The sequence below is a fragment of the Danio rerio genome, chromosome 14 (genome assembly GCF_049306965.1).
Source record: "Danio rerio strain Tuebingen ecotype United States chromosome 14, GRCz12tu, whole genome shotgun sequence".
Taxonomy (NCBI): Eukaryota; Metazoa; Chordata; class Actinopteri; order Cypriniformes; family Danionidae; genus Danio; species Danio rerio.
In genome coordinates this window covers 58,168,131-58,190,873 of record NC_133189.1, presented here as the reverse complement: position 1 = coordinate 58,190,873, position 22,743 = coordinate 58,168,131, and the positions used below count along the sequence as shown (strand labels likewise).

The 22,743-nt window shown below is 34.6% G+C and overlaps 1 long non-coding RNA gene across 5 annotated transcripts in view; it reads left to right on the top strand.

The window, feature by feature from the left end:
• Nucleotides 1–22,743, top strand: part of LOC141377622 (uncharacterized) — a 133,160-nt gene that overhangs the window by 108,604 nt on the left and 1,813 nt on the right. Inside the window, exons 4-7 of one of the 5 annotated variants that reach the window (XR_012390056.1) lie at nucleotides 1,410–1,474; nucleotides 5,507–5,622; nucleotides 11,677–11,714; nucleotides 15,671–15,819. This is a non-coding gene — a long non-coding RNA (uncharacterized lncRNA). Of the gene's footprint in view, nucleotides 1–1,409; nucleotides 4,559–5,506; nucleotides 5,623–11,646; nucleotides 11,715–12,899; nucleotides 13,158–15,670; nucleotides 15,820–22,743 lie in introns of those variants that run through there. The other 4 variants (XR_012390054.1, XR_012390055.1, XR_012390053.1 and 1 more) reach the window with 4 other exon arrangements.

Below are 22,743 nucleotides of genomic sequence, written 5' to 3'. Positions count from 1 at the left end.
GCTCTAGAGCGAGACGTGTATGTGCTTGATATTAAACTAGCATACAATGTGACATCAATCATCAATCACCCAGCCTTCAGGTTTGAAACTATATATATATATATATAAATATACACAGCTGAAGTCAGAATTATTAAACCACCTTTGAAATGTTTTTCTTTTTTAAATATTTCCCAAATTATGTTGAACAGGGTAAGAAAATCACAGTATGTCTGATAATAGTTGTTTTTGGCTAGAATAAAAGCCATTTTTAATTTTTTAAACAGCATTTTAAGGTCAATATTATTATTTAAACTATATTTGTTTTCAATAGTCTACAGAACAAACCATCATTATACAACAACTTGCCTAATTACCCTAACCTGCCTAGTTAACCTAATAACCTAGTTAAGCCTTTAAATAGTGCTGTCATCATGGCAAAGAGAAAATAAATCAATTATTAGAGATGAGTTATTAACACTATTATGATTAGAAATGTGCTGTAAAAAATAAATAAATAAATAAATAAAAAATAAACAGGGGGGCAAATAATTCTGACTTCAACTGTATGTATAAGTGAACAAAAACTAGTTTTTTTATCTTACCACAATATGTCAAAAGTGTGATTTTACTGTTATTAAGTTTAATTATTGACTTTTTAATTTGGAATTATTTAATTGCCTAAATAAATATGTGCATTGTTGAAAAGATTCAATTTTAAATGATTCTTTCACACAACTCAGTGCAATTGATTATTCTGGCTTGATTTATAGAGGTAAATTGTTTCTATCTAATCACAATTTGTCAAAAATCTTATTTACCTGTGATATAATTTGATTATATGCTATTGTTTTAAAAAGACGTATAATTAAATATGTGCATTGTCGAAAAGATTCGAATGCAAAAATGATTCATTCATAAAAATCAGTGCAATTGCATTATTTTGACATGATTTTGGTGTTAAATTGTTTCTATTTAACTTCAACTATATGTACAAATGTATGTGTGTGTGTGTGTGTGTGTGTGTGTGTGTGTGTGTGTGTGTGTATATGATTTAGATTAGTTAGTATATGATTTGTAAAAATGACATTTTTAAATTATTAAATTGAATAAATCAATGCATGCATTGTTGAAAACATTTTTGATCTAAATTTGCATGCAAAAGATCCTCCTTCACACTTATTAGTGCGTTTGGCGTTGGACTTTGGAGTGAAACAGTTCATATATTTCAAATGCAATTGTACCACAAAAGATCATTTTGCTTCTATTAAGTTTAATTATTGACTATTTTTAAATTTGTAATTGTCGAATTACGTAATGAAATGAAATGCAAAATGATCTATTCACACAAATCAGTGCAAGCAGATCTAGATCATGAATGAAGCGGCCTGTAAATGTGAAAGCTTTGTGTTTTGTTTTGTTTTCTGCAGGACAGGGGAAAAGCGTGTGGATGTTCAGTGTTTTATCCTGACGTGAAACCCACCTGCTCTCTCAGGTTACATGTTTTTTAATTCATTCATTTCTTTTTCTTTTAAATAAATATTTTGATGAGATGATGAATGATGAATAATTACGTTTCAGAGTGATGTGTAGTGGATTTTTAAACGTTTCAGCTTTAATAACTCACTTGTAAATGCATGCATTGTTGAAAAGATGTACAAGTTTCACAGTAGAATTGATCTAAATGTGCAATGATCAGCTTTCACACACATCAACATCAGTGCGTTTGACCTAGATTTGGACTTAAGTTTGAATGGAAGTTGTGTGTGTTGTTGAAAATAATACATTCAATATGATCCATTGTGACACAAATCATGAATGGAGCAGCCTTTACATTTGAGCCTTTACTTTTTTTTACAAGAAACAGAGAAAAGCGTGTGTGTTTTCACTGCTTTACTGTTTTTTAAATGTCATTATTTAATAGCATAATTAAACGAGTTGCACCTTATAATAATGTTTCATTAGTTCATGAATTTACTCACATGCATGATCTAATTATGAGTGGTACAGCATTTATTAATCATAGTCCAACATTACTAATGCATTATTAACATTTAAAGTCATGCTTGATTAGCATTGGTTAATGCACTAGAACGCCTTTATTTTCATTAACTAGCATGAACAAATACTGCAATAAATGTGTTGTTCATGCATTAACTAACATTAACCTTAATGTAAGGTGTTCCCATATAGTGCATGCATTGTTGAAAAAACCCAAAATGCAAAATGATCCGTCACATTTCTGCGAAAATGTAAGATGCGCTGGGTTACGCATCGGGGCACAATCTCTAGACTTGTGTTTTATTTTATTTATTCCACGCAATGCGACATACATCATGAATAAAGCAGCCTTCAATTTTGAAGCTCTCCTCGTGAAAGACGGGGAAAAGCGTGTGTGTTGTGAGTGTTTTATCCTGAAGTGAAACCCACCTGCGCTCCCACTGGACTTCTGCGCTCTCTCCGTTCGCTCTTTTGTTTGTTTCGTCACTGAAATCATGCGTAAAATGCTGGACGTGACCCTGAGAATGTGGCTGATGCTGAGAACAGCTCTCAGAGGATCATCAGTGTGTGTGTGTGTGTGTGTGTGTGTGTGTGTGTGTGTGTGTGTACTGTTAAAAACATTCACTGCAAAATCATCCCAATGCAATTGACTTATTATTATGACTTGATTTCGGAGTTTCTATGTTACTACAATAAGTTAAAAGTCTTATTTTACATACACATGTTATTACACGCTATTGTTTTAATAGATATATGTGTGCATTGTTGAAAAGATTCAATTAATAGTGATTCTTTCACACAATTCACTGCACTTGCATTATTATTTTGACTTGATTTTTATAGTTAAAATGTTTTTTTTTTTTATCTTGCCACAATATGTCAAAAGTCTTATTTTGCATTTAATTATAGGCTATTAGTCTATACGTGTAAATAAATGTGTGCATTGTTGAAAAGGTTCAATTCAAAGTGATTCATTCACACAAATCGGTGCTGTTGATAGGAGTGAAATAGTTTATTAATTTAATTTAACCACAGTATGTCAAAAGTAAGTTTAAATAGTGATATTAAACCATCAGTTATATAATTGTGTGATTTAATGTGTGCATTGAGATTATGTAAAATGCACCGATGTGTGTGAGCGGATCATTCTTAAATGAATCTTTTACACAGTAAAATAGTTTTTATATTTATAAAATGTAATTACACCACAAGATGTTAAAAGCATCAATTTACTGTTATTAAATTTAATTATTGACTATTTAATTTGGAATTATTTAATGTGTGCATTGCTGAAAAGATTCAATTCAAAGTGATTCTTTTACACAGTTCACTGTAATTGCATTATTATTTTGACTTGATATTGGAGTTAAATTGTTTACCACAATCTTACCACAATATGTCAAAAGTGTGATTTTACTGCTATTAAGTTTAATTATTGACTATATTTATTTTGAATTGTTTAATTGCATAAATAAATATGTGCATTGTTGAAAAGATTCAATTTAAAGTGATTCTTTCACAAGTCAGTGTAATGGACTGATTATTCTGACCTGATTTATAGAGGTAAATAGTTTCTATATAACCACAATGTCAAAAATCTTATTTACCTTTAATATAATTTGATTATATGCTATTGTTTTTAAATAAACGTGTAATTAAATATGCGCATTGTCGAAAAGATTCAAATGCAAGAATGATTCATTCACACAAATCACTGCAATTGCATTATTTTGACATGATTTTGGTGTTAAGTTGTTTCTACTTAACCACAGAATGTCAAAAGTGTGTTTAAATAATGATTTTATACCATCAGTTATATAATTGTATTATATAATGATATAATTGTGTAATATAATGTGTGCTTTGAGATTATGTAAAATGCACTGATTTGCATGAACAGATCATTTTTAATTTAATCTTTTAATACAGAGTGAACTTGTTTTTTATGATGTAATTACAAGACGTTAAAAGCCTCATTTTACTTTTATTACTTTTAATTATTGACTATTTTTAATGTGGAATTATTTAATTGCATAATTAAATGTGTGCATTATGGAAAAGATTCAATTCAAAGTGATTCTTTCACACAAATCACTGCAATTGACTGATTATTTTGACTTAATTTTGGATTTAAATTGTTTCTATTTTGTCAAAAGTGTTATTTACCTTTAATATAATTTAATTATATGCTATTGTTTTTGAATAGATGTGTAATTAAATATGTGCATTGTTAAAAAGATTCAAATGCAAAATGATTCATTCACACAAATCAGTGCAATTGATAGGTGTAAAATTGTTTAAAGATTTTACCACATTATGTCAAAAGTAAGTTTAAATAGTGATATTAAACTGTAAATTTTATAATTGTGTAATTGAATGTGTGCATTAACACTGTAAAATGCAGAGTTGTGTGAACGGATCATTTTTATTTGAATCTTTCAAACAGTGAAATTGTTTTTATATTTTTAGCATGTAATTTCACCACAAGATGTTAAAAGCATCATTTTGCTTTTATTAAGTTTAATTATTGACTTTACTTTGGAATTATTTAATTGCGTAATTAAATGTGTGTATTGTTGAAAAGATTCAATTCAAAGTGATTCATTGACCTATTATTCAAATGACTTACTATGTTGACTTGGTTTTGGAGTTTAATTGTTTCTATGTAACCACAAGTCAAAACAGTTATTTTATATATAAATTGAATGATAATATGCTATATTGTTATTAAATAGATGTGTAAATAAATGTGTGCATTGTTGAAAAGATTCAATTTAAACTTCTTTCACACAAATGACTGTAATTGCATTATTATTTGACTTGATTTTGGAGTTAAATTGTTTTTCTCTCATTATGTCAAAAGTGTGATTTTACTTTCATTAAGTTTAATTATTGACTAATTTTAATTTGTTATTATTTAATTGCATAATTAGATATGTGCATTGTTGAAAAGATTCAATTTAAAGTGATTCTTTCACAAAAATCAAAGCAAAATGACTGATTATTTTGACTTGATTTAACTTTGAGTTAAATTGTTTCTGTTTTGTTTCTATTTAAGTCTTATTTTTCATTTAAATGTAATTATATGCTATATATATACAGAGTTACTGTATTAAATGTAAAAATATCAGTAATCTATCAGCAGTAAACAAAATTAGTTTACATTTTTCCCCTCTTAATATCAAACAGTACAATTTATACCAATATAATAATGCTAATAAACTTATAAAATAAATAATAATAATAATAACAATGCGCGTGTGGATTACTCTATAGGTGTTTCAGCTTTATCTAACATCTCTTTCCCTGTTTCCTGCACTCATCAACATTCACGCTTCCTCCATTGAGACTTTTCTTCATGCACTTTTACTTTGCATCTGCTTTAAGCAAATCCGTGCCTCATCTGAAGGTGTTTTGTGAGGCTAACTTCATGAAGCCTGTGTTTTAGCGGGGTTTCTCACCGCGATCGCTGCATGCTCAGGATAGAATATGTTGTGGGATTTTCTCCGTCCTCTGTGTCAATTAGGTTTCACTCAAAAGGCAGCAGAGGGTCTGGAGGATGATAAATGCCTTCCTGGAGAATTCCCTGACCGGCTTACAGCTCTCTCCATCTCTCCTCAACTCCGTCTGCGATTCTCCCTGGTTAGTTAATGAATGTAGAGTTGCTGGATGTTGGTTCAGGTTAACACACAGACTGCACTGGCTGATAGTAAAGGGGCAGTTCACACACACGCAGGAACATACTGTGTATTCTCTGTTTACTTGAGTCATTATAAACCTTTAAGAGTTGCTTTATTCTGTTGAACACAACTGAAGATATTTTGAACAACACAGAATAGAATAGAAAAATAAAATAGACTATTAGAATAGAATAGAAATAGAATAGAATAGAATAGAATAGAAATAGAATTGAATATGTTACAGGTACAATGAAATTAAAGGGACAGTTCGCCCCAAAAATCAACTGTTTACTCATCCTCCAATGTTTATGAACTTTTCTTTTGTTCTTTATTCTGTTAAACACACAAAAAAAGATGTCTTGAAAACCACAGAATAGAAAAGGACAAGTAGAATAGAAAAAACAAATAATCGAATATTATCAAATAGAAGAATATACAGAACATGATGAAAAAAGAATAGAATGAACAGAAAATCAATAGAAGAAGAATGGAAAATGGATTAAATAGAAAAAGAATGTAATTAAAAAATAATAGAAAAGGAATGAAAAATAGAATGGAATATAATTAATAAATAGAATACAATATAATAAAAGAAAATAATAAAATAGGAAAATAATAGAATAGAAACAGAATATAATATGACAGAATGAATAGAACAGAAAAGAGATTAATTAGAAAAAGAATTGAATAAATAGAAATATAATACAAAAAATAATAAAATAATAAAAAATAATTGAACAGACGAATATAATTGAAGAAAATACAGAATTCAAAAGGAATAGAATGAACAGAAATCATTAGAATAAGAATAGAAAAGAGATTAAATAGAAAAAGAATGGAAAAAATGAAAATACTTAAAAATAATAGAAATGAAAATACAATGGAATATAAGCCAAAATAGTAGAATAAATTATAATAGAGGAAAATAAAATCGAAAAATAATTGAATTGTAGAATAGGACAGAAAATATTGAAATAGAACATAATGTGATATAATGAATTACAGAAAAGAGATAAATTAGAGAAAGAATGGAATTAATAGAAATAGAAAACAACAGAATAAAAATAATACAATAGAAGAGAAGAATAACTACAATCAAATAGAAGAAAATACAGAACACAATACAATAATAATAGAATAAACAGAAAATCAATAGAAAAGAGATTAAATAGAAAAAGCATAGAACAAATAAAATATAATTGGAAAATGACAGAAAATGAATGATAAATATAATATGATGGAATGAATAGAAGAGAAAATGAATAAAATAGAAAAAGAAAAGAATAAATAGAAGTAGAATACAACAGAATAAAATAATACAATTAATTAATTGTACAAGTACAATAATACAATTGTACAATAATACAAGTAATTATACAGGGTGGGCCATTTATGTGGATACACCTTAATGAAATGGGAATGGTTGGTGACATTAACGTCCTGTTTGTGGTACATTAGTATATGTGAGGGGGCTTGTAAATAACTCATGAAAGATTAAAGTTACGTTTAAAACTGAGCACATCATTGTTTTTCTTGTGAAATTCTCAATAAGTTTATTAAGGTGTCTCCATATAAATGGCCCACCCTGTAGAATAGAAAAGTAATGAACAAACGGATAAATAACAGAATAAAAACTAGGAAAAGAATAGAAAACAATACAGTTGATGAATTTAACAGAATAGAAAATAGGGTTGGACGTTTCAGCCTAAAATTAAAATCTTGATTAATTGAACATTTTAACTCAATTACGATTAAAGAACGACTATTTATTTATTTATTTATTTATTTTTACCCTTATAGTTCACAGATAAGTAGGGCCAGACTAATTCTGCAGACTTTTTTTGCAATTTATGCAGAGAATTTTGTAAACAAAAAAAACAATTATATATGTAATAAAAATAACACCCTTTTACTTTTATTTAATGTTTACAATACAAATCAAATTTGATCCATTATTTGGTAAACAAAGCAAGTCTCTCATATAATATCTCTACTAGAAATGTGACTTTACAAACTGTGAATCAAATGAAGATTTCAATATTACTGTTATTATGTCAAAACAATATTAGTGAAATTAAGTAAATATAAATGTACACCCAAGTAAACCCGTAGACTCAATTATGGACTTAAAATCTGTGAATTTCCGCGTGTGCAGATTTCATGTGGGCCTACTGAGTTTTGATGATTGGAGTTTTGTACAGTAAATATGCTCAAATATTGTAAGTGAGAGATTTCTGAATGAAAGGTGCATTACTTAACTTAATAACTGAAGGAAACACACACATCTACTATCTCTGATTATTTATTGTACATCAATGTTGAAATTAAAACACACATTGCATAAAACCAGCAGCCACTTTCTTATAAAAAAGTGAAAATGAATAACCTGCACTTTATTAATTGATTAATGAATTATATTTGAATGTAAATGCTTATTTGATTGTAATGGAAAATATGCCGCTTCATGGCATCTCTGGTGCAGCTACCAATCATCTTCAGTTTAGTGCAAACGTGCGACGTGTGGTTATATTTTTAGAGAGGAGCGCGGGGATGTGTGTTGATGCAGAAGTTTAAATCAGCCTTAACAGAGAGGACTCACATGATTACATGACCTATAAAATTAGATTAAGGTTCTGAATGTTGATTTCCAATAATTGCCCAGCCCTAATAGAAAAATACTATAGAAGTCAATGGTTACATGCTTTCCAAAATATGTGTTCAGCAGAAGAAGGAAACATCTACAGGTTTGCATGAAGTAAATGAGGAGTAAATGGTTGAGTGTTTGCTGAACTGTCCCCTTTATGATTAGCACCGTGTTGGGTTTTTATCATTATTATTTTTTGCTTATTTCTGCTTTTGAATTGCATCATGAGATCCTGATCTTTGCTCTTCTGGTGACTTTTGATGCTGAAATGTTTGAAAAAGTGACGTTTTTAATAGTTTAGTGCTGTTTTCTCTGTGCTTGTGTTGTAAATTGCTGTACAAAAAACAGGTAATAAACTGGCAGCACTTTCTCCCCTGTCTCCTGCCTTCACTCCTCTTACCGCGGTACAGCAGAACAGATGGCCATGTACTGTATGTAGTTGACCCAAAATACATGCTTCCACCGGGAGAGAGTTTCCCTGTGCTGGAGGATGAGGATTAGGGCAGAGGAGACACTGATAGAAATCTATTATTGTCAGGAGATCTTCTGAAGACTGTGTATTTCTCACTATACTGTATAACAGGTCTGCTGGAGAAACACAGCGCTAGTCATAATGTGGCATTATAAATACTATATATATATATATATATATATATATATATATATATATATACAGTTGGAGTCAGAATTATTCGCCCCCTTTGAATTTTCTTTTCTTTTTTAAATATTTCCCAAATGATGTTGAACAGATTCAGGAAATGTTCACAGTATGTCTGATAATGTTTGTTCTCCTGGAGAAAGTCTGATTTATTTTATTTCGCCTAGAATAAAAGCAGTTTTTAATTGTTTAAACACCATTTTAAGGTCAATATTATTATCTACAGAACAAACCATCATTATACAATGACTTGCCTAATTACCCTAACCTGCCTAGTTACATCAATGAACCTAATTAAGCCTTTAAATGTCACTTTAAGCTGTATAGAAGTGTCTTGAAGAATATCTAGTCTAATATTATTTACTGTCATCATGACAAAGAGAAAATAAATCAGTTATTAGAGATGAGTTATTAACACTGTTATGATTAGAAATGTGCTGGAGAAATCTGCTCTCCGTCAAACAGAAATTAAAAATAAACGGGGGATAATAACTTAAGGGGTTAATAATTCTGACCACAACTGTGTTTATATATGTATATATGTATATATATGTATATATATATATATATATATATATATATATATATATATATATATATATATATATATATATATATATATATATATATATATATATATATATATATATATRTATATATATATATATATATATATATATATATATATATATATATATRTATATATATATATATATATATATATATATATATATATATATATATATATATATATATATATATATATATATATATATATATATATGTATATATATATATATATATGTATATATATATATATATATGTATATATATATATATATATATGTATATATATATATATATATATATATATATATATATATATATATATATATATATATATATATATATATATATATATATATATATATGTATATATATATATATATATATGTATATATATATATATATATATATATATATATATATATATATATATATATATATATATATATATATATATATATATATATATATATAAAGAGTTCAGGTGCAAAATCATCTGAAATTTTCTTCTAAAATGATCATTTTTTAAGCAAACTCCTTTGTGTATGTTCAGTAAATCCACTTTTATGGCAAAAATAGGTTCTTTGCTTTGTTTTTTAAAGTGAAATGGCCCCAAAAGAATATTGGAGGCTGAGGAAAATGATAATTTTAGAAGAAAATTTCAGATGGCACTCACATCTGAACTTTTCATATACACACACACACACACACACACACACACACACACACACACACACACACACACATACACACACACACACACACACACACACACACACACACACACACAGTTGAAGTCACAATTATTATCCCCCCTGTTTATTTTTCTCCCAATTTCTGTTTGACGGAGAGCAGATTTCTCCAGCACATGTCTAATCATAATAGTGTTAATAACTCATCTCTAATAACTGATTTATTTTCTCTTTGTCATGATGACAGTGAATAATATTAGACTAGATATTCTTCAAGACACTTCTATACAGCTTAAAGTGACATGTAAAGGCTTAACTAGGGTAATTAGGGTAACTAGGCAGGTTAGGGTAATTAGGCAAGTTATTGTATAACGATGGTTTGTTCTGGAGACTATTGAAAACAAATATAGCTGAAAGGACCTAATAATTTTGACCATAAAATGGTTTTAAAAAAATCAAAAACTGCTTTTATTCTAGGCGAAATAAAACAAATAAGACTTTCTCCAGAAGACCAAACATTATCAGACATACTGTGAACATTTCCTTGCTCTGTTAAACATCATTTGGGAAATATTTAAATAAATAAAAAAGCAAGAAAATCAAAGGGGGTAATAATTCAATTGTATAATACTGGTTAATATACATATATAAATGTGATATTTATTGGCTCAGCTAGGTTATTTCAGCTCATTTTAAATAAATAGTTTGAACATGTACCCTAAAACGTTGTTTATTATTTTATTATTGCACTTTTCAGCATTTTGCTGGTGTTTTGGTTACTGTTCTGTGCTTAATTGCTTTATTTAGACATTTTTTTCAGACAATATATTTTATTTATGTAAATAAAAATTGGCCAAAGAAACGAATAGTTAATTAATAAAGTTCAGAAATCAGTTTGTGTTTGTAAATATGCGATTTTAAAATGAAGTTGTTTGTCGTATGTCTTCATGTTTAGTTTTTAAAATAACACAAATAAAGTGTATTCATCACATACCGTATATGATATAGACATCTAAATCTAAAGAGTTATTGATCAAACATTGGTGTGTCTCCTATTTTAATGATTCTAATTCAAAATGAATAAATATATTGTTTGTGTTCAGCAGAAGAAAGAATGAGTTGTGAATGAGTGCACATGTTTGAGTGAACTGCCCCCTTTAAACCACTGTTTACAGTAATATCCGATGTCTTTTAGTGTCACTCAGTTTACTTTTTATTCCTGCAATGTTTCAGTTCACACAAAAGATGCAGATTTTATTTATTTTTTACACCTGATTATGGGAAATGTCATTTTCAGACACACGTCTGTCACATAATCCAGCTTAAAGGGCAGCAGTGTGCATAATGCATACAGATTAAACCAATTAGAAACAAAGTGTTCTGATCAATAATGATTTGTTTCCATCATCATAACTCTGACTGCAGGAATAAAGCCGGCTTCTCTCTCTGTTTAAGGCTCTGGGCAGCTGAATGCAAACGCTCCAGAATTACAGGTAAGCCTACATTTTAAGCATGTTTCATAAATTTTCCTCATACTGGAATGATGAACAGCAAATGTACTATTCACCTCCGATATTAATTGTTGGACCATTACATTCTGCTGCTAATTATTATTCAAATCAGTAAAGGTCCCGTAAAATTCAAATCAACCCTAAGCCTAACATTTTTTAGATGTTGTTTCAGTCTGTTAGTGTTCATTTATTCACTCTTTTATTCATCTGTTCACTCATCTGTTCATTCATTCATTCATTCATTTATTCACATACACATACACATGTACACACATGCATGCACACATACATACTGTATACATACACAAACATACATATACACTCACACTCGTACATATCCATACACACACACACACACACATGCACAAACCATATACATACGTTACATGCACACACACACACATATTTATATATATATATATAAATATGGCGATGCAGTGGCGCAGTAAGTAGTGCTGTCGCCTCACAGCAAGAAGGTCGCTGGTTCGAGCCCCGGCTGGGTCAGTTGGTATTTCTGTGTGGAGTTTGCATGTTCTCCCTGCATTCGCGTGGCTTTCCTCCGGGTGCTCCGGTTTCCTCCACAGTCCAAACACATGCGCTATAGGGGAACTAGGTAGGCTAAATTGTCCGTAGTGTATGCGTGTGTGTGTGTGTGGATGTTTCCCAGAGATGGGTTGCGGCTGGAAGGGCATCCGCTGTGTAAAAAACGTGCTGGATAAGTTGGCGGTTCATTCCACTGTGGTGACCCTGGAATAATAAAGGGACTAAGCTATAAAGAAAATCAATGAATGAATACACACACACACACACACACACACACACACACACGCACACACAAATATATGCACATGCATACATATACACTTGTACATGTACATACACACATGTACACATATACATACATTACACACACACACACACAAACATTCATACATACACAAACACATTCACATACATATATATGCACATATACACACACATACATATGCACAGACATGTACATGTATACATATACTGTGCGCACACACATAAGTACATATATATATACATATACACGCACACACACGTACATATAGACATATACTGTACACACACACAATAAATAAATGCACGTGGTGTTCATCAGGCATATATGTATATATTAATTTATTTTGTTTGTTTATTGAGGGCCGGAAAGGAGGAATCTCTTCTGTGAGGACGCATTAAGCAGAGCACAGTAACAGTGACGGTACAGACATTTATGATGGAGCAGAAGATTTATAATCTTACAAATTAGCATAAGAGAATGATTTGTGAAGCATCATGTGATGTGTACCGGCATAATTCATGGCCAGGGGATCATTCATGCATGCGGCGTCTGATTTGCACACTTTCACTCCAAGAAAACAAGAGAATAAAGATTCACCAATAAATTACATGAACATTGAAATAATTAGTACATCATTCACTCATTCATTCTCCTTCAGCTCAGTCCCTTAGTTATCAGAGGTCACCACTGTGGGATGAACCACCAACTATTTCAGCTTTTATTCACTTATATTTTTATTCACTATACTCACTTTCAGCTTTTTATTTCATGTTTTACGCAGCGGCTGGTCTTCCAGCCGCAGCCTAGAAGTGGGAAACACCCATACACAGTCAGGCTGCATTTACACTGCATGCTTCAAGTGACTCAATTCTGATTTTCTCTCGCATGTGGCGCAGATCAGATACGGCCGCATGTATGTGTAAAGGCTGATTTATACTTCTGCACATTCCAAATTTGGAACCTCTGCATGTGGATTTGGGAAGCTTTTAAATTTGGGTAGGCAAAATCCAGGCGGAAATCCCGAAATAGCAGCAGAGTTTAAGTCATTCATTCATTCATTCATTCATTTTCTTGTCGGCTTAGTCCCTTTATTAATCCGGGATCACCACAGCGGAATGAACCGCCAACTTATCCAGCAAGTTTTTACGCAGCGGATGCCCTTCCAGCCGCAACCCATCTCTGGGAAAGCAGAGTGTAAGTGGTTAAGACAGCCACGTTGGCTTTTTCTACATTAAAATGTGAATATATTGTATTTTAAAATAACATAATATCACTGCATTGTCCAGTTGACTTTTTTTGTTTACAAACATTCAAAATGTTGAATTTCGCAAAACAAAAGCAGTGCATTGCTGAAGCAGGCCTCTTCTACATTCACACACATTCATATGTGATGTTTGAACAGCAATTAGTGATGCAACATTATAGATTTTGGTTGTACGAAATAGTCTGAAGAATAATCATGCTTTAACGGTGATCACGTCTAATGTAATTTAGGACAACAAGCGTTATATTAGGTACGTAGCTATTTAGATTAACTGTTGTTATCATCTGTGTTCATGCGTGTATAATCATTTTGATATTAACTCGTCTGACATGTCTTTTGTTGACATTGCACTGTACAACTCTCACCATGAGATGTTTTCTACTGCGTGCGTCCGGACAGAGGCAGGTGCGTTGCTCCGCTTGTGCGCGCATATTGGCAATCTTACATTAGCAATAACAAACATGCAAGCGGAAAAGACATGATATGGGAACGGCCGCTGCTATTGTTAATCTGGTGTGTGTGTGTATTAGCCTCCGTGTACACACTTGGAACTTTAAACTAGCGCACAGGTGACAACTTGTCTTAACTTTTCCGTGCAACAGAAATGCAGCTTAGAGAAGCCTTTACGATTATTAACTGTGACGAATTAAAGCGCAGTAACTTGTGAAATCAGCTAATCGTTGCATCCCTATTAATGATTACAGTGCAAGTGTACAAAAGGCATCTTCTACACAACATCTCCAAATGCTTTCGGCTGTCCGCACCACTCGCTTATGGTGACTCGCGCTCTGCGCATGTATGCAGCTCATGCTGAATTGAACAGACAGACGTCACTTCATAGCTATAGCGGCTGTTTTCCGACTGAACTGAATTTATTTTGATGTCTTGGTCACACTGTTTGGAGGGCCAGACCGAATTCCCTCGGAGGCCGGGTTCAGCCCATGGGCCGCTAATTGAATAGCCCTGTCATACACGAGGGCTAAATACATATTGTCATATGGCCCGTTTCCACTGAGTGGTATGGTTTGGTACCGTTTCCACTGTCAAAAGACCTTACCTTACCACTTTTTCGTCACCCTTTCAAAAGGGTGCCAAAAGGCAGAGCTTGACATGCAGCTGAACACTATTGGTTTACAGAGAAACGTCATTCGCTTACGCAACAAGCCAGAATGAAAAAAACCCCGCCATGTTTGAAATACAAAGCCGAATTATATATACATATAATAATGATCCATGGTCGACCAGCGCTCAAACAAACCTTGTCGTCGTCTTGATGAACAGCCACAACGCCAAAAAGTAGAGCAGGTTGACCCTGTGCCTTGTAGTATTTTACGAGCCAGTCTGAAGCGCAAGCGGTTTGTGTGTGTGCCAACTATTCCTGCACATGTTTTACACAGCAGATGCTCTTCCAGCTACAACCCATCACTGGGAAACACCCATACACACTCATTCACACACACACAGACACACTCATACACTACAGCCAGTGTAGTTGATCAGTTCCCCTATAGTGCATGTGTTTGGACTGTGGGGGAAACCGGAGCACCCGGAGGAAACCCACACCAACACGGGGAGAACATGCAAACTCCACACAGAAACACCAACTGACCCAGCCAGGACTCGAACCAGCAACCTTCTTGCTGCAAAGCGACAGCGCCACCCACTGCGCCGCCCTGTGATGATGAAATGATGATGTGTAATGAGAGCATTATGATTAGATGAGCCTGTAAGAGCGGGGCCGCGCACACGGCCTCATTGTTCTGCTGCAAGTCATTTGTGGCTGTACAATGCCGTTTTTGTTCAGGCGAGTGTGTGTGTGAGTGTGTGAGTGTTGTTTTACGGCTGTTATTTATTGCCTTATAACAGCCAATCAAATGAGTTCCTCTTGAATGAGCTGATTGATTCTGCTTGAAGAGCCGGGCTGATATGAAGAGCTCAGGCCAAAGCAAACAGCAGAGTGTGTGAAGCGGATCCTGCTGCTGCTGCTGCTGCTGCACCACCGCTCGTCATTACAGGTGTTTAGAGCTCACCCAGGAGCACACACACACACACACACACACACACACACACACACACACACACAAGAGGACCGGATGGCCTTTATGAGACTTCACACACACTCTTACACACATGCACACACACACAAACATGTAATCTCTCACACACCAACTCACTCACTCAAACACACACTTAACATACACTTAGCTTTACACACACAAGAGGACCGGATAGCCTTTATAAAACTTTATACACACACACACACACACACATGTAATCTCTCACACACCAACGCACACACACACATACACATACCTGTACACACACACATGCACAAGAGGACCGGAAGGCCTTTATGACACTTTATACACACTCACACACTCAAACATGTAATCACTCACACACCAACGCACACACACTCACTTGCTCACTCAAGCACATACAAATACCTGTACACACACACACACACACACACACACACATGCACAAGAAGACCAGATGGCCTTTATGAGACTTATACACTCACACACACACACACACTCAAACATGTAATCTCTTACACACTGACACACACTCACTCTCACACTCAAACACACACTCTAACACACACACACACAAACTGATACAAACTTGAACACACACATGCACAAGCGGATATCCTTTATGAGACTTTAAACACACACTCTTAAACACACTCTCTCACACACACAAACATGTAATCTCACGCACGCACACACACTCACTCAAACACACACTCAAACACATACATATACAGACACACACACACTCACACACAAACACACACGTGCACACACACACACACACACTCAAACACGCAATCTCTCACACGACACACACACACACACACACACACACATGCAAACTGATACATACTTGAACACACACATGAGGATGGCCTTTATGACATTTACATTTACATTTAGTCATTTAGCAGATGCTTTTATCCAAAGCGACTTACAAATGAGGACAAGAAAGCAATTTACACAACTATAAGAGCAACAATGAAGAAGTACTAAAGGCAAGTTTAAGAAGGGAAGTATTAGTAGGTTTTTTTTTTTTTTTTTTTTTTTGTACAGTTAGTTAGTGTGATATTCAAAGAGGCAATTGCAGATTAGGAAGTGAAGTGGAGACTAAATAGTTGAGTTTTTGGTGGTTTCTTGAAGACAGCGAGTGACTCTGCCGTTCTGATGCAGTTAGGGAGTTCATTCCACCAACTGGCCAGATTGAATGCGAGAGTTCGCGAAAGTGATTTCTTCCCTCTTTGGGATGGAACCACGAGGCGACGTTCATTCACAGAACGCAAGTTTCTGGAGGACACATACATCTGCAGAAGTGAGTGCAGATAAGAAGGTGCTAGGCCAGAAGTCACTTTGTAGGCAAACATCAGAGTTTTGAATTTGATGCGAGCAGCAACTGGCAGCCAGTGCAAACGGATGAGCAGCGGAGTGACATGTGCTCGTTTAGGTTCATTGAAGACCACTCGTGCTGCTGCATTCTGGAGCAGATGAAGAGGCTTGATAGAGTTAGCTGGCAGCCCGGCTAGTAGAGAGTTGCAGTAATCCAGTTTGGAGAGAACAAGAGCTTGAACAAGGAGTTGAGCTGCATGTTCAGATAAGAAGGGTCGGATCTTTCTGATGTTATAGAGTGCAAATCTGCAAGATCGAGCAGTTCTAGAAATGTGGTCAGAGAAGTTTAGTTGGTCATCAATCGTTACTCCAAGGCTTTTCACCATTTTGGATGCAGTAATGGTTGCCCCATCCATCTGGATTGAAAAGTTATGGTGTAGAGTCGGGTTGGCAGAAACTACAAGCATTTCCGTTTTTGCGAGGTTCAGCTGAAGATGATGATCTTTCATCCAGTGTGAAATATCCAACAGGCAGGCTGAGATACGAGCTGGAACCGAGGGATCATCAGGATGAAAAGAGAGGTATAGCTGGGTATCATCAGCATAGCAGTGGTAGGAGAATCCATGTCTCTGGATGACTGGTCCTAGAGATGATGTGTAGATGGAGAAGAGAAGTGGCCCAAGAACAGAGCCTTGAGGTACCCCAGTGTTTAGATGCTGTAGGTTGGACACCTCTCCCCTCCAAGACACCCTGAATGACCTGTCAGAGAGGTAAGATCTGAACCATTGTATAACAGTGCCCGCAATGCCCAGTGACTCAAGCGTAGATAGCAGGATCTGGTGGTTGACAGTGTCAAAAGCAGCTGACAAGTCCAGCAAAATGAGGACTGATGATTTAGAGTCTGCTTTAGCCAGTCTGAGATCCTCCACGACCGAGAGCAGGGCAGTCTCAGTTGAGTGGCCTTTCTTAAAGCCGGATTGCTTGTTGTTCCTGAGATTGTTTTGAGTAAGAAAGTCCAGGACTTGATTGAACACTACTTTCTCCAGAATCTTGGCCATGAATGGAAGCAGGGATACTGGTCTGTAGTTTTCAAGTAGTGTATGGTCCAGGTTGGGTTTCTTTAGCAGTGGGGTTACCCTAGCCTGCTTAAATGTAGTGGGGAATAAACCAGAGTCAAGAGATGTGTTAATTATGTGAGTCAGTGTTGGTATGACTGCAGGAGAGATGGCTTGCAAGAGATGAGAGGGAATGGGATCCAGTGGACAGGTGGTTGCATGGCTAGATAGCACAAGTTTGCTGAGAAAGATAGCACAAGAGCTGAGAAAAAGAGGTGAGTGTGTGTGGTGTTGGTGGTGTATCTTGCGTGTTTGTTGTAGGTGCAGCAAATTGAGCACTGATTTTTGCAGTTTTGGTGCAGAAGAATGTAGCAAAGTCATCAGTAGTAAGTGTGGAGGATGCGGGTGGAGGAGGAGGCGGGTGGAGGAGGAGGCTTTACACACACACACACACACACACACACAATAAGACTTTGAGACTTTACACACACACACACACACTCCTAAACACACTCTTGCACACACTGACACTCAAACATGCAATCTCTCACACACCGACAAACATACACACACTCAAACACTCACTCACACACTACAGTCTCTCTTACACAAAGACACCGACACACTCACTCACACACCGATGCACACACACACACACATACATACTGGAACACATACACAATCAAACACACACACACACACACTCTCTCTCTAACACACACACAGAATCTCGGACACTCAGTCTTTCTCACACTCAAATACACACACAGACTGGTGGTTGTCTGTCTGTCAGCAGCTCAGTGTGTGTGTGTGTGCGTGCGTGTGTGCGTGCGTGTGTGTGTGTGTCCTCCTCCTCTAATTAAGATTTCTCTGAGCTCTTCTGCTTTTCTGCGCTCCTCTTCTGTGCCTGACATGAAATCGATGGCTCCGGGCTCTGGGCTCAGGTATCGGATTTCAGGTGGGCCCCGAGGTGCCGAGGGCCGCGCAGAACCCCGTCCGGAGCCGCACACACACACTCACCGGATAAAAATGTCAAGCGCTAATAGGCTCCATTGTGATTAGCCGAGATAGAGTTCACAAATCCTCCGCAGAAAACCTGTTAGAAACAATCTGTACAAGGTCTTCCAGTCCCTGACCACTGCGCACACACACACACACACACACACACACACACACACACACACACTGAAAATCAATTACTCACTGCAACAGGAATACACGTGTGTTTGTGTGTGAGACTTTATGTATGTATTTTTCTGTGTGTGTGTGTGTGTGTGTGTGTGTGTGTGTGTGTGTGTGTGTGTGTGTGTGTGTGTGTGTGTGTTTGAGTGTGTGTGTGTGTGTGTGTGTGTGTGTTTGAGTGTGTGTGTGTGTGTGTGTGTTTGAGTGTGTGTGTGAGTGTCAGGTTTTGTGTGTGTGTGTGTGTGTGTGAGTGTGATAGTTTGTGTATGTGTTTGTGTGTATGTTTGTGTGTGTTTTTGGGTAGATCTGCTCTGCTGAGATTTTCTCTTCTCTTCTTCTTTTCCTCTTCCTCTTTTCCTCTTTACACTTATTTTTCTCTTTTCATCCTTCTCTTTTCCCCATTTTCTCTTTCTTGTTTTCTCTTCCTCTTCCTCTTTTCCTCTTCATCTTTTCCTCTTTCTCTTTTTTCTTTCTCTTCCTCTTGCTCTTTTAATCTTTATCTTTCTCTCTTCCTCTTCCTCTTTTCCACTATTCCTCTTTCCTATTTCCCTCTTTAATCTTTTCCTCTTCATCTTTCTCTTTTCATCTACCCCTTTTCTTTTTTCCCTCTTTCTCGTTTCCTATTTACTCATTTCCTCTTCTTGTTTAAATCTTCCTATTGTCATCTTCCCCTTCCTCTTTATTCTCCTTTTTTCTCATCTTTTCCTCTTCATCTTTTCTCTTCTTTTTTTCGTTTCCTTTTTTCCTCTTCTTTTCTTCTTCCTCTTTTCCTCTTCCTCTTATCCTCTTCCTCTTTTCCACTTATCTTCCTCTTCCTCTTTTCTTCTCCTTTTCATCTTCTTCCCTCTTCCTCTTTTCCTCTACTTCTCCTTTCCTCTTCCACTTTTACTCTTTTCTCTTTCTCTTTTACTCTTCCTCTTCCTCTTGTCCTCTCCTTTTCATCTCCTTCTTTTCCTCTTCCTCTTTTCTCCTTTCCTCTTCCTCTTTTCCTCTTTTTTCTTTCTCTTTTACTCTTTCACTTCCTCTTTTCCTTTCCTGTTTTCCTCTTCCTCTTTTCCTCTCCTTCTCATCTCCTTCTTTTCCTCTTCTCCTTCCTTTCCTCTTCCTCTTTTCCTATTTTCTTCTTTCCTTTTCCTCTTTTCATCTTTCCTCTTCCTCTTTTCCTCTTCCTCTTTTCCTCTTTTCTTTTCCTCTTTTCATCTTTCCTCTTCCTCTTTTCCTCTTCTTTTCCTCTTCATCTTTTCCTCTCTTCCTCTTCCTCTTTTCCTCTTTCCTTTTCCTCTTTTCATCTTTCCTCTTCATCTTTTCCTCTCTTCCTCTTTTACTCTTTTTTACTCTTTTCCTTTCCTCTTTTCTTCTCCTTTTCTTCTCTTCCTCTTTTTTCTCTTCTTTTCATCTTCCTCTTTTCTTCTCTTCCTCTTCCTCTTTTCCTCTTCTTCTCCTTCTTTTCCTCTTCCCATTTTCCTCTTTCCTTTTCCTCTTTTACTCTTTTACTCTTTCACTTCCTCTTTTCCTTTCCTCTTTTCCTCTCCTTTTCATCTCCTTATTTTTCTTTCCTCTTTTGCCTCTTCCTCTTTTCTTCTCTTCCTCTTTTCCTCTTCCTCTCCTTTTTCACGTCCTCTTTTCTTCTCTTCCTCTTTTCCTCCTGTTTTTAACTTTCCTCTTCCTCTTTTTTTCTTCCACTTTTCCTTTCGTCCTCTTTCCTCTTCTTTTTCTCTTCCTCTTTTCCTATTTTCTCTCCTTCATTTCCTCTTCCTCTTTCCTCTCCTCGGTTTGGTGCCGGGGAGAGTTTGACCACAGTAGCTCTTGGGTTTGGGGTTTGAAATCTTTTGCTCTGTGCTGCTCCTAAAACCACTGCAACATTTATGATGATCAATAAATCTGTCTCCTCTGGAAACTCACTTTCCCTTCATGTTTGACTTCTTTGCTTCTAATTACTGTTATTGTAATATACTGTAGAAGATCTTGTGTACACATTGCTGTTATGTTACTTGTTTTATTGATGTATTATTATTTGTTATTTGTATTATTACACACACACACGCACGCACGCACACACACACACACACACACACACACACACACACACACATTTATATGAATATATATTAGTTCTATTTAGTTTTGTTTAGTTTAGTTTTGTCTTTTCTGTAATGTCTTTCATCAATTATTTAATTTAATTTTATTTAAGTTTGTAGTAATCTAATTAATTTTTTTATTTCATGATTTATTTATCTAATTATTTTACTTTATTTCACGTTTACAGTGACTGTTATTTGTTTACAATTACCTCTACATCTTACATTACGACTATATATATATATATATATATATATATATATATATATATATATATATATATATATATATATATATATATATATATATATATATATATATATATATATCTTGGGTGCTTGTGCCTGCCTGTGATGGCATCAGATCATGAAATACATTTATTTACTTTAAAATTTTGCTTTAAAACATTGCAGGTCTATAAAAATGCTCAATTTTTGTATTAACAGATGCATCATTAATGTCACTGGAAGAGTTTGGCTCTGTTTAATGGAAAATGCGCTGTGAAATCTGATGGCTGTGACGTGTAGACAGAAAACCCCAATCTTTATTCTCCATCAGAAAGCATGTTGTTTGAGCTGTTTCAGCATGCTCTGTGACTGTAAAACAGCATTGAAGAGCTGAGCATTTATGAGGGTCAGCGGAGCAACTTTACACCACATCACAGTCATCCAGTGCTGATAAATCACTGCTCAGCCAATGGAAAACACACCAAAATACAGCTAAATTTACTGCCGACCACTGAGCCCAAAACATATTGAGTATTGAGAATAATCTGACGTCTGTTTTTTTCTCACTCCAGCAGTGTTTGGAGGATGGAGATATGGCAAGACAAATTAGCTTAAATGTAATTAGAAAGTGCTTTTATTTAAGTTTTACTAGTAAATATGATTCTAGAGTGCTTTCACTCCATTCATGTGAGTAAAAGTTCAATTAAAGATCAATTTTAGTCAATTTTCACTAGTAAAAATATAATTTGAGAGCACTTTTATTACATTTTTACTACTTAAAATATAGATAAAGAGTGCTGTTACACAATTCCTAATAGTGAAAATACAATTAGAGAATGCTTTGATTAAATTATTACTAGTAAAAATACAATTAGAGTAAAATACTAGCAAAATACAATTCATTCAGTTCAATTCATCTTTATTTCTGTAGCACTTTTACAATGTAAATTGTGTTAAAGCGGCTTAACATAGAAGTTGTAGTTATCTAAAACTGTCAGTCCAGTTGAATTAAACAATTAGAGTAAATTTAT